The 12,330-nt window shown below is 50.5% G+C and overlaps 2 protein-coding genes across 3 annotated transcripts in view; one reads left to right on the top strand and one right to left on the bottom strand.

Moving 5' to 3' along the window:
- INSYN2B (inhibitory synaptic factor family member 2B) overlaps positions 1–10,482 on the bottom strand; it is a 103,164-nt gene extending 92,682 nt beyond the window's left edge. Inside the window, exon 1 of one of the 2 annotated variants that reach the window (XR_013961004.1) lies at positions 10,098–10,430. The gene's annotated coding sequence lies outside the window, so the exon portion shown is untranslated. Of the gene's footprint in view, positions 1–10,097 lie in introns of both variants that reach the window. The other variant, XM_080676535.1, reaches the window with a different exon arrangement.
- Positions 1–12,330, top strand: part of DOCK2 (dedicator of cytokinesis 2) — a 373,091-nt gene that overhangs the window by 277,407 nt on the left and 83,354 nt on the right. The window lies entirely within an intron of this gene.

Below are 12,330 nucleotides of genomic sequence, written 5' to 3'. Positions count from 1 at the left end.
AGTTCCATTACTTTTACATTTTTCAATATTATCACAATTCTGACTCCCTCCAAGTCCTTAGGAAAGCCACTCCCAAAGGCTACTCACTTGATGCTGTGTTAATGATGATGAAGGCCTTGAAAGGAGAAATAATTGAGTGTTACCGGGGCAGAGGGAGTACATAGCTCTGTCTGGGGCAAAAGAACGTCAGGTGGAATCAGAGAAGGCTGCCTGGAGGAGGGAAAGGCACGTGTGTGGGTCTTTAAAAATGAATTGGACATCATGGCATATAAAAGAAGGCTCCCTTGGCTTATGCCAGTGCCAAGGGAAGGAAGAGAACCTTGGAGTCGATGGCCTGGCTGGGAAGAAGCAGGATTCAGGGGGTGGGCAGCCTTGAATGTCATTCTGGGGAGAAAGGTGGTCATGAAGAAACAGTGGGGGAAAGCCCATACACGCAAATGCCCACCGGGACCAGGCAGGGACATAAAGGAAGAACTAGGAGGGTGACCACCCGTCTCAGTTTGCCGAGGGCTTACTGGGACACGGGGCTCTCAGTGCTAACAGCAGGAGAGTCCTGGGCTGACCAGGACAAGTTGGTCGCTCAAGAACCGGGGCCAGGCCTTGGTTACCTGGAGAGTGATGCCCACGCCCTCAGCCCCGCCTGCTCAGGGGGCAGCTAGCTCCCAGTACTGCCATATGGGAATGCAGAATGGTATCTTGGATCCTCCCAATATCCTAGAGACACTGAAAATCCAGAAATCTAGGATGTTATACAATAGCTTCTGGTGTTTAAATGTTGACCAAAAAGTCAAATGTTTCAAAAACACCGTGCTAGCCAAACAAAACATTTCCATGGGTTTTGCGAGGCCTGGGGGCTGCCAGTGTGAGGATCTCTGGGCAAAGTGATGCAAGCAGAGCCCCCCTGTTTCTGCCCTGAGGCCCCTTAAACACACATGCAGATGATTTTCGTTATGCAGAGTGACTTCCATGATCAATCATTTGGTTCTTAATCTGATGCTGTTAACCAGATTTGGAAGCTGGGCACAGAGTGTAATAGATCAAAGCAGGGATAAATAGTGGTAATAGAGACACCCACTTAATTTTTTTTTAAGATGAAATTAGTGCTCAATGGCTTGCTCTTCCCCAAATCTGGAGACCTATGTGATGAAGAAGATAAAGAAGACTGTGCATCACAAACACCAGCCTTAGTGGTCAGCTGAGGTCCATTTATCCTGGGGATCAGGACAGCCACCTGGCTGAGATAGGGTTGGGAAAGAATAGTCACTTTGTTTGTGGGGAACTTGGAGACTCAGGGGGAATGCTGGGAGGCAGGAGAGAGTTGTACACTTTTAACAGGGTGGTCAGAATGGTTGGGCTCTAGACCAGTTCTGCCACTTTCAGAGGCTGTGTGACCATGGAGAAACCACCTAACCTCTCTGGTCCATGGCTCCCTCATTTGTGCTGCAAAGAGGCTGGCTTGCAAAGACTCCCAACCATCACTCTTTCCATCAGCTCTCTGATTCTAAGCTTTAACTTTGATTAGACTTTTGTCAGGATTTCTTCTGGCCTGCCGGGGTGAACGAGTCAGCAGGGGTTTTAAAGAACAAATCAGCTCAGACAATAGTAATGTCTTTTTCCTTTTCTATATGGAATTAGTAGATATGGCCTGTAGTAAGTCGATCTATCTGGACGCCACCAGGCCAGCTCTCTGGATGGCACTTTCCATTGTGTCCCTTGGTTTTTCTTTAATTGAGTGCAGATCAGACCATAGTGATGGGAGCTGGGTGCAGGGAGAAAGCCTCGAAGGCAGGTGCTCTCTGACCAGGCAGCCTTCTGCTCCCGGAGCGGGGGAGGGGGCAGGTGGGAGAGGATCTGCATGCATGCCAAGCTGCAGTGTCACCTTTATTAATGATGACGGGCGAGGAAGTCAGCAGGCAGCTAATGCGGACTGCAGCGGATGGTAATTGGAAGGTGTTGTTACCATTCCAAAGGACAGGGAAGCAAAAGTGGGACAAATGGGAATTTAAGAGGAGGGAGGTAAGCAGAGGGAAAGAATGAGGGCGGGGGTGGGCGGGTGGGGAAGGAGTATGATGTCATTGGGAAAATCGCAAACCAGTAAGTCAATGAGGTGTCATTCCCGGGTCAGAGAGGAAACTGCCTAAGAGGAGCCAGCCTGTCGGGGAGCCGGGGCTGACAGGAAGCAGGAGATCGGGGTTCTCGCCAGGGGTCAGCTGAGCAGCAATGAATGGACTTCCATTTCCCTCTGCTCCATCCTCCGTGGGCCTTCTGTGTGTGGCGGGGGAGGGGGTGGTTTGGAGTGGGGGGTGCATTTTTTACCCCCGTGAACGACATCAGAAGCAGTGCTCTATGCAAAAGGGCTTGACAGGGGCTCGTTAATGTGCAGCCCGGAGTCAGCCATTCAGCCAGTGATCTCTGAGCTCAGTTTCATGGGATGTTTTATCATCCGGATCAGCTTCATAAAAGCCGGAGCATGACGATCCTGCCAGTGTTCACTGTTAACAGATGAAAGAGCACTCCCGTCATAGGAATGATGAGCAAGGGCTGCGGTGGCTCCCTTCAGTTCTCAAGACCTTGTCAGCAGAGCTGGCCCGGAGGCAGCCCGGTAGGCAGGGGTCTGTGTGGCATCCCGTTACCTACAGGTGGAGGTTTAAGACCCTTCCAGTCTGCCCCCCAAACATCGCTCGTGACCTCCATCTGCTGTGCCCGCAGTGAGCCGCGATCAGACCCTGCTACCTGGTGTGCTGGACAGGCCGGCCTCTCTCAGCAGGAATAGCTAGATGATGTGGGGATGTGGGGAGGGGCGGGGAGAGGCCTCGGTGAAAAGCTGGGCTCGACGTTGAGAACGTGACGGGAGAGACCTTCCTCAGACTCCTTTGTTCTTCACGAAGGAAACACGAGGTGAACTTTTATCCGCAAAGTAATCATCCCTCCTGAAACTCTTGCCTGGCTGCCTGGTTGGCCATGAATGTGTGTCTGTCTGCCCCTCCACTCCTTTCAGCGTGGAGGCCCCGCAAAGGGAAAAGGACAAAGGGCAGGCAGAGCTTGTACAAATCACCACCCGCAATGCTCCCCAGGCCCACAGGAAGGTTTAAACCATCCCCCACGAGTCAACCAAAAGCCAGCTCTACAACTTCCTCAGCTCATCAACAAACCTCCTGGTGAACTGGAAAGGGGGTTGAGGCTGGGGTGGCAAGAAGGCTGTGTGAGAGCCTCTGGTGTGCCAGGCTCCCCACGGAACCCCCTTCCACTCCATCCTCACAGCAGCCCTATCGGCAGCAAGCACTGTTATCCCCATTTCAGAGATGAGAGAACTGAGGCTCAGAGAGTGAAAGCAATGTGCCCAGAGTCCCAGAGCATCTGAAGAGAGCTGGGATTTGATCCCAGGGCATGGGAGACCCTATCCAGGGCCTTAGGAAAGCTGCGTCTATAGGCAACCAGACATACTTGCTAGTATGTGGTGTTGGTGTCTCACACTGAACCCTTCTTGGCCTTCAAAGTCCCAAGCAATGCTGCAAATGAAGGGGGTGAGCCTCAGCTGAGCCTAAAATCCTGGGAGACTGATACAACGTAGAGCATAGTTATTAAGAGGGCTGGTCTTATCTAGGTAGCTGTGCGTCTAGCCTTATCAGGTGGTCTCTCTGCCTGTATCATCTGCCAAACTAGCGCCATCCTTCCATCCACCCATTCATTCATCCATCCATCCATGTGTCCATCCATTTCTCCATCCAGCCTTTTATCTCCATAGAGGCACAAGAAATGCTTAGAATGTTTCTTAACATTTTAGAGGTTTATTACTTGCACTGAATATTCTTAGCATTCAGGGGTAGGCAGGGGGCATGGTAAGGTGAACTATTATGCATTTTTCTTCATGTGATTGCTTAATTTTCTCATTAAGATTATATCATGTTTACAAAACAATAGTCTTTTTGCTTTTTTCTAAAGAAAACAAAAACATTCTGGAGTCAAGCTGCCCTAGGCAGCCGTGTCACCTCTCTGCCCCTTGGTTCCCTCATCTGTAAAGTGCAGGTGGTTTTGCCAACATTGACTGGATGTTGTGAGGATCAAATAAGATGCCGCATCAACAGCGCTTGGCCCATCGCAAGTGCTCAATACCTGGTGGCTGTTGTTACCATCAGCATGCTTTTTTAGCCCAGTGTCTGACATTTAAATGTCCAACTAATATTAGCTCTCCTTCTTCCAGCTCTTTTCTTCCCTCGCCACAACCCTGTACAAAGTCCTTACTGATAAGCAGAGGGCTTATTGTGCTGCCCAACACACACTTAGCCCTTTAAATGGCGGTTGTTATCCTGCAGCCCACAGTGCCTCCTGTCTGAGACGTACCATTCCTTTGTGACGCCTTTTCCTGTTGAAGGTTGACCTTGTGTCATCTATAACCTGGATGCAATGTTTGCCGGAGAAGGTGAGGGGCTACTTAGGAGTCCTCTCCAGAGCCCACATCCCCTCAGCGCCGCTGACTCTGGCTTTTCTTGGGGAGATGTGAGCTGAGGGCATGACACTGCCCGGGGCTGAAAGCAGGCTTCTCTGCCAGCTCTTGCCCAGGCATTCGGTGAGAAGCGTGGAAGACTGTCACTGGCATATGCACCAAGAATAAATCCTTGTTTCTGAAACTACTCCTTTTGCAATCACATTTGTGAACTCCCCCACCCACACCTCCAACGATGCAGTTTAGAAACATTTAGAAAAACTGTCTGCTGTTCAGTTAGAAATGGGGGTGTGCCGGACGATAGCCCCTCTCCTGGCCAGCAGGCCTCGCAGGCCCACAGGCTTGCATGACTTGACCCAGAGACTGGGAGGGGCCAGAGAAGGCCCCCCTCATTCAGCTCTGAACAGTAGGCAGACGAGTCATGTAAAACTAGAGTCCACATCCACGCCTGCCAAAGGAGGAGGCCTGAGTGCTACAAACCATCAGTTAGTGAGAAACTCTTCGCCGAGAAGCCGGGACACTACCACGAATGAGGAAGAGGCAACGTGAAAACACAACTTGTGTTTTTCATGGACCAGGACCCCAGGAACAACTCCAGGATGTCTTGGAGATGGGCTTGTGTGGTAAGACATGAGAAATGCCTCTTTAAAGAGGGATTCCTGAAAGACACAGCCGACAGAGCGAGCTTCTTAAAACCCGAATCAGTGGCCTCCCTTCGCACTTGGAAGAAAACCCAAACTTTTGCCTCTGATCCATAGGGGCCCCCAGGACCTGGCCACCGCCTGTCTCTCTGACCTCATCTTACTCCTCACCTGCCCTCATTTCGTACATCCCACCTCGGGGCCTTTGCACCTGCTGTTCAGTTGTTGCAGAATGCTGTTCTGCCAGATTTTTGCATGACTGACTATCGTTATTCAGATCTACATTAAAACATCAGCTCTCTAAGAGGCCACCTACTGCAAATAGGTCCCTCCCCATTCCATTCTACCTCATTACTTTGTAATATTTTTAACATACATTTGTATTGATTTCAGAGAGGAAGGGAGAGGGAGAGAGAGAGAGGTAGAAACATCAATGATGAGAGAGAACCATTGATCAGCTGCCTCCTGCATGGTCCCTGACCCAGAATCAAACCATGACCTCCTGGTTCATAGATCGATAATCAACCACTGAACCACACCAGCTGGGCTCTTAGTAATACTTTATTAGTAGTAGATATCACTGTCTAAAATGATCTTACACATGTATTTACTTGCTTAATATGTTTCCCCATCCCTGACCCTCTGACCAACAGGAATATGAGCTCTTTAAGCAGAAATCCCTTGTTAATCTCATTCATGGCTGTATCTCCAGCACCTGGAAGTGTGCTAGAACATAGTAGATGCTTAAGAAATACTTGTTAAATTAAGGAATGTGTGAAAGAACAATCTCACTCTGGTTTATCCAATATAATTTTAGATGAAGTACACTGCACTCAGAGTGGAACAAAATTCTTTCATTTCCAGCCTCTCCTAAGGCAACACGTGACCCTAACATCCCATAGTTTGTGGGGGCGGTGGGTCCCTGTAACATTCGTTCAGAGATGGAGAATATTATAATAAACTCAGTCTCTCATCTAGCCAATATCTATTGAACCCATACTACGTGCAAGTTCAAGTCTAGATTCTGCCAATACCGCAATGAATAAGTGGACAGAAATTTCTCCCAGGTGGAGCTGCCAGTGCTGACAGGGGCGACATGGTGGGTTTATGAACAGAACACAGGGGTTGGAGTCAGAAAGACCCCGATTTTAATTCCTGCCCCATCGTATACTAAACATCTGTGTAGGCCAGCTGCTTGACCTCCATGCATCTCACTTTCCTCACCTATGAAATGGGCACACAGCTGACCTCCTGAGGTTGTTGAGATCGTTCAATAAGGCGATAAATGAATGGAATTTGCCTGCCTTCTACTTCCCCTTTGGGATTAAGGATCTCACTGTATTCCTTGGAAGATTTGACGTCACCCCACACAAAGCCATGTGCATGGGCTTCAACCAGGATCCAAAGGGGTTAGTTTCAAAGGACGACTGTGTGATTAATTCAGGCTCCTCTTCCAGCCTTGATTCAGAGCAGCCTTGGGACCCTGCCCCTCCTGCTCCTTGTCAGTGAGGGCGGTTCTCTGAGGAGACACCAGGCCTGCAGTGCTGGCCCTGGCCGAACAGCTGGCCCATCATCAATGCCCACAGCGCTGGGCAGGGTTGCACGCAGCTAACTCTCTGAGCTGCCATGTTGTACACAGGAGTGTGCCAGGGCACATCCAGAGTTCAAGGCAACCACGTGGCACCTTACTGTTTTCCTGAGATGTTGGGCCTTTGACATGGAGCAGGTCTCAGGAAGCTCTGGATCTCTGCCCATCAGAAGCTTCCCCTGAAGGAAGGTGACTTGGTTAAGGCTATCACCAAAGAATATCACTGCGCCCACACAGAGACAGGCACCCCTAAAGCAAACAGCTGGGGGACTAAGTTTTCGATATTTCATGCTTTTGGACACTGTTGTCACTCTTCCTACCTGCCAGCAGCGATCCCCAAATAAAGGAAACCTCCCAGCATGCTCTGTTCTGAGAGGTACACACTCAATTTACTGAACAGCTGGACGTTGGGCATGTTGCTAACCAACATCAGAGTCCAAGGGCGCTTAGCTCTTTGTCCCGAGCTGTGATGGGGAGCGCTGGGTGTGCCCACAGAGGGTCACCGGTAGGTGGAGGCATCACTTCCTCTGCCCAGGTCAGGATTGCATTTAGCTGATCTGCATAGTTTCTCTGGACCAGAGCCATCAACAATGACAATAGTAGTAATCGTTGATAATGATTAAGGGCTTTCTCTGTCCCAAGTGCTTTCCACAATTGATTTAATTCTCATTAGAGCTGTACGACATAGGGACTATTTCTACCCCCTTTTACAGATGACGACGCTGAGGCACAAGACCCTGCCCAAGGTCACACAACTAGTAAGGGGTAGAGCTGAGATTTGAACTCAGGCTGCCCAGCTCCTAGACCCCCACTCTGAAGCCCTACATCCTGGCGGAACCGGATGTAAGCTCCCCGGAGCTCTTGAAAACACAGCCTTATCTGTCCTGCCCACTGCTGCACCCCAGCCCCTAGCGCAGTGCCCAGAACTTGATGGTCGCTCAGACGGAACGCGCACTCTAGTCTCCGCAAGTATCACCACAAGCTCCCACTCTGAGCTGCCCAATGGAGGAAGGGGTGGTAGATGCCCTGTTTTTCCTCACACCACAGCCTCCCACCTCCGGTCCTGGATCCGCCACACAGCCAGCACCAATTCCATCCAAGAATAAAATCCGTTATATAACCACACGGCAGACTTAGGGGTAAATGGAGAAGCAACCTAAAAGTGTCACTCGGCCACTTTCAGTCTCGAAAGGAAATCGATGGTCCAGTAGATAGAACGGCTCCTCTCCCCGGGAGCCTCCCTGGGCATGCAAACTTTCCTTCGTCTCCTTTCCTGGGTGCTCTCTCTCTATTTATTTTATTTTATTTTGGTCGTGCACATTATTTGAAGTTACTATAGCAACGTGTCACCAGCTGGTATTGCATAGTAATGTTGGCATTTTAGGTACAAGCTCCCGAAGTTGGCTGTTTTCCCCCCTCTGCGATCTCATCACTCCCACTGATCTCAGGTGAGTGGGGGACACATTGGCAGCAGCCATGCCCCTCCCCCTGTTGTGTTTGTGTTTCAAGGCTGGGCAAACCTTTAGCCTCCTCCTGGTTCCCCTGGCCCTGCAGGGGTCCTGGCTGGTGTGTAGGTGTGTTTGCATCAGAGCTGGTTAAATAGGTATGTTTGGTTGAGTGTTGTGCACCGAAGCTATCGATGTGGTGATGATGGTGATGGTGATGGTGACGATTTTTTTATGCAAAGGAGTAGAATGATTGGGGGAGGGCTACTCTCCTGATCACAATCACCTAGTAGCCCAGCTAATTAATATTAATCACACCATCCTGGGTTTTTCTTTTTCCCTCTCCCCATGGCACAGTGAAGGGACCCCTGTCTGTTTGCCTTTGGAGCTTCGGCCCTCTCCCAGGTGTGCGAGACCTCCCACACACTGCTGGGCTGAATTAATGAGGAGGACTGATTGTCTGGGTGGCTGAAGAGGCTTAGCAGCCCCTCATCAGCCGAGTGCCTGGATGATTGCACTTATTTTTACACGTTTGACCTAGTTTCACACCATGTCTCCTCATGCTGTGATTCATTAGCTACGTTTTAAACCGCCCTGAGAGGAGCCGAGGTGACTCTGCCCGGCTTGTGCCAGCGTCTCGGATACAATTTCTCTCCGGAATCTGATATGCAGGTCCCCCTGGTATTCTGTTTTAGGAAGCAATTTCCCATCCGGGCGCCTGGCATGCTGCTTGGGTATGGATGAGTGGCTGCCTCATGCCTTGGTAGTAAATCTACGTCCACTACAGCATCTCGGCCAGGGCTGGGAAGAGGCGGTCCTCACCAGCCTGGACTGCAGGGGACCCCTCCACCCCACTGTTCCCCACGCAGCACTCAAAGGCTGCTGACAGGGCCGGGGGTGCGGGCTCCTACACTATAAAGTTTGAGCTGTGCCAATGTCAGGAGTCTCTGAGTTGCTAAGGCAGATAGATGCAGTCTGACCATCACCCCCACCCCCACTCTCTCTCTTTCTAAACATTAAACATGGTGGCCGTAAAAGATCTCAAACTTGTAAGAAGGGAGGGGGGGGCAGGAAGCGAGAAGGTGGATTTCCATGCTGAGGACACTGCTGATCAGGGGACAGGGCAGAGGAGCCTAGTGCTACACCATCGTTCTATCTGCGCGACGGAGGTTTCTCTGTTTTGTTTGTTTGTTTTCATTTAAGTGACTGGAGGAGCCCTTTCTAAAAACGACCCTGCGGCTGGTGTCTGGAACATTTCATGGATCAGTCAGTCACCCCGGTGGGATGTCTGACAGGTGTGGTTCTAAGGTGGGCTAGACACCGGAGTAGAAACAGGGGCGCTCCCAGTCGGAAGTGAAACGCTGTCATTTCTCAGTAACAGCCAAATGCAGGTAACTTGTCCAAACTTCAGTCTCACCGCAAGCACTACTGAGAGGCACCCAGCCGGGCGTTTCTCCGTGGCCGCGACAACGGAGGAAGGGACACGCTGGTAAAGTAATGCTGATGGGTGGGCGAGCTGTAACACCCTGAGCCGGTCCTTCTACAAAGATGATGGTTTCTTTCATGAACCGGCCACGCTCTCTCGGTGGGAACCAGTCCCCCTCCCCCTCTTGATGATTTTCTAAAAGGAAGCATGGAAGTTTCTCTAAACAAGGCTTAAGACAATGCAGCCCTTTCAAGGTAATGCCAGTGAACTTGAGCAAGGAGGTTTGTTTTTCGCCTTTTGTGCCCCCTTCACATGCAAATCAAGCCTTTGGGAATGACAAGCGTTCCCATGCCGTGCATTTGGGGCAGCCTGCGGTTCTTACAATGGTGGATTTCCCACCACACACACACACACACACACACACACACACACAGCGCCCAACCCCAGGGCTCCTTTTCGCCAAAGCTTTAAAAGTAAACTATTGTCCAAGAAGATCGCATTTTCTCTCACGGGATCATGCATCACCGAAAAGAAAGCCTGCCCAGCCTCTTACCTTGAAGCAGTGGTTACCTGCAGGGGAAGTCCTCCCCTTCCTTGCAAAGCGATCCAGGCTCTGGCCAGCGGCAGAGTTACTCCACGAGAAGGAATAGCAAGTCCTTCATGTTGTAATTTCCACTGTTTAGATGCAAGAAGTGTAGTGGGTCTGCTCACGTAGGAATAAATAAAAAGCCGAACAAACTGCTGGGCTGCTACCATGTGAAAGAAAAGACCTCTAGTGGCCACAGGCTGAATTCTTTGAGGAAGGGAGACAGGAGATTGGAGGGAGTAGGAAATAGTGTGTGTGCTCTCTCCCTCCCCACTCCCCGCCTCCATCTCTCTCTCTCTCTCTCTCTCTCTCTCTCTCTCTCTCTCTCTCTCTCTCTCTCTCACACACACACACACACACACACACACACACACACACTCCACCTCCCAAACTCTAAATTCCTCCTTTCCTGCATGCAGCCTGTCCAGAGAGATGCACAGTAATAAAGCCCGTGTCCTGGTTTAAGTGGGACCTGGTTAAGTTAGCAATGATGGTGCTCTGTCTGGTTTGAAAGGGACTGACAATGGCACAAACTCACCCCCATCCCTGGGGGCCTGAGCTGAAGAGAGGCTCACCCCCTGGATGGCCAAGGCGGTCGCCCGGTAAAGAGGCTGGGGTCCCCATCACCAGACACAGCGTCCACACTGCTGCCCCTGAGAGTCCAGCTTTGCCCTGTCCACAGCTTGCATGCTTTCTGAGCATCCGTGTGTGTGTGTGTGTGTGTGTGTGTGTGTGTGTGTGTGTGTATGGTCACTAGCAGACCTGGCCTGGTGCTCAGAGGGCCCTGTGGCTGTCTTGAAATTCTGAATAATTTTTAACAAGGACTCTGCATTTGCATATCATCTGAGACCCACTAATTGCATAGCTGGCCTTGCTGATGGGGAAACCCCCCCGCCCCCACCAACATCCTAGTTGGAAAGAACCTGGAAGCAAATGAGAATCCTGGTCTTTGGGAGCTACTTTAGGGAATGTGAGCTTGAGGGACATTCAATTCCCGAAAGACTTCCCGTGGAAGGATATGGAAGGCGCTTCCTGGGGACATCAGGGCTGTTCTTCCAACTAAACTGCAAATCGGTCATCTGGGAGAACACTTTTATTTCATATTTGTTATATATTTTTAACAAAGGAAAAAGTTGGGGGTCTCTTTGTTTTGGGGTTTGTGTGTGATTTTTTGTTGTTGTTGTTTTTAACTAAGACAGAATTTGTGATACCAACCCCGCTTTCCTGGTTCAAGCATAGTACCTCCAGGCCCACCTCTCTGGTGTGCGATACCCTTTGACAGTGGGGCTCCCTGGAGACATCCGCACCTCCCCAAGCTGACCATCTTCCGCAGCCTTGTTCTTGCCCGCGCCATGTGGGGCTTCTTTGGCTCAGAGAGCAGTCCCACTGGAATCTTACCGGAGGCAATCTCCAGTGGCCCACCCACCCCACAGTGGGTTTGTGGTCAGTACTTCCTCTCCCAGGTTTCCAGAGCAGATCTCCCTAAATCCTGCCTACGGACACGAGACCTAGCAGGAAAACACATTCATACAGACTCGTAGGATCTGGGAGGGAAAAAGCAGGAAAGGGTGAGACTTGGACTCTGGTGCCTGAAAGGATATGTCTCTCGCTCCTCTGAGCCCACAGGTCCTTCCAGACCCACCTGGTCTCCAGTCCTTGCATGGGCTCCCCTCTTGTCTGAATCCCTGTGGTGCAGGGTTTGCTTCCTGATCGAGGGTCTTGTACTCGTCCCCTCATGGATGTTACTCTTACTTTCCCAACTAGTTCACAAGCTCCTGGGGAACAAGGTCCATGTCTTCTCATTTCTTTCATCCTCCATGGCCCTTGATAAGTGCTGGTCCTGATAGCTGCTGGCCTCCCAGAGGCTCACTCATGGTGTCCATGGAGAACTGCAAGGCATTCAAGGTGCTATCAGGCCATTTGATTCTTCTGTGCACCTCTTGGGGTAGACATAGGTGGATTATTATCCCAGTTTACAGGTTAAAAAAAAGGGGGGGGGCTTAGACATGTGGAATTATTTACAAGAAAATCAAACTGTCCCTAGGATCTTGATACGGGCTAGATCTCCTGACACCAATACAATGCTCTTTCCCCAATGTCCAAGCAGCTGGAGAGGTAAAGATTGGGCCTTGTATTCTGTCTGGAGCTCCTATTCTAGTCCCAGGCACATAATAGGTGCTCAGTAAATGCTTTTTGGATG

The sequence above is a fragment of the Plecotus auritus genome, assembly GCF_963455305.1.
Source record: "Plecotus auritus genome assembly, chromosome: 6".
Taxonomy (NCBI): Eukaryota; Metazoa; Chordata; class Mammalia; order Chiroptera; family Vespertilionidae; genus Plecotus; species Plecotus auritus.
This window is presented reverse-complemented; position numbering and strand designations above follow the sequence as displayed.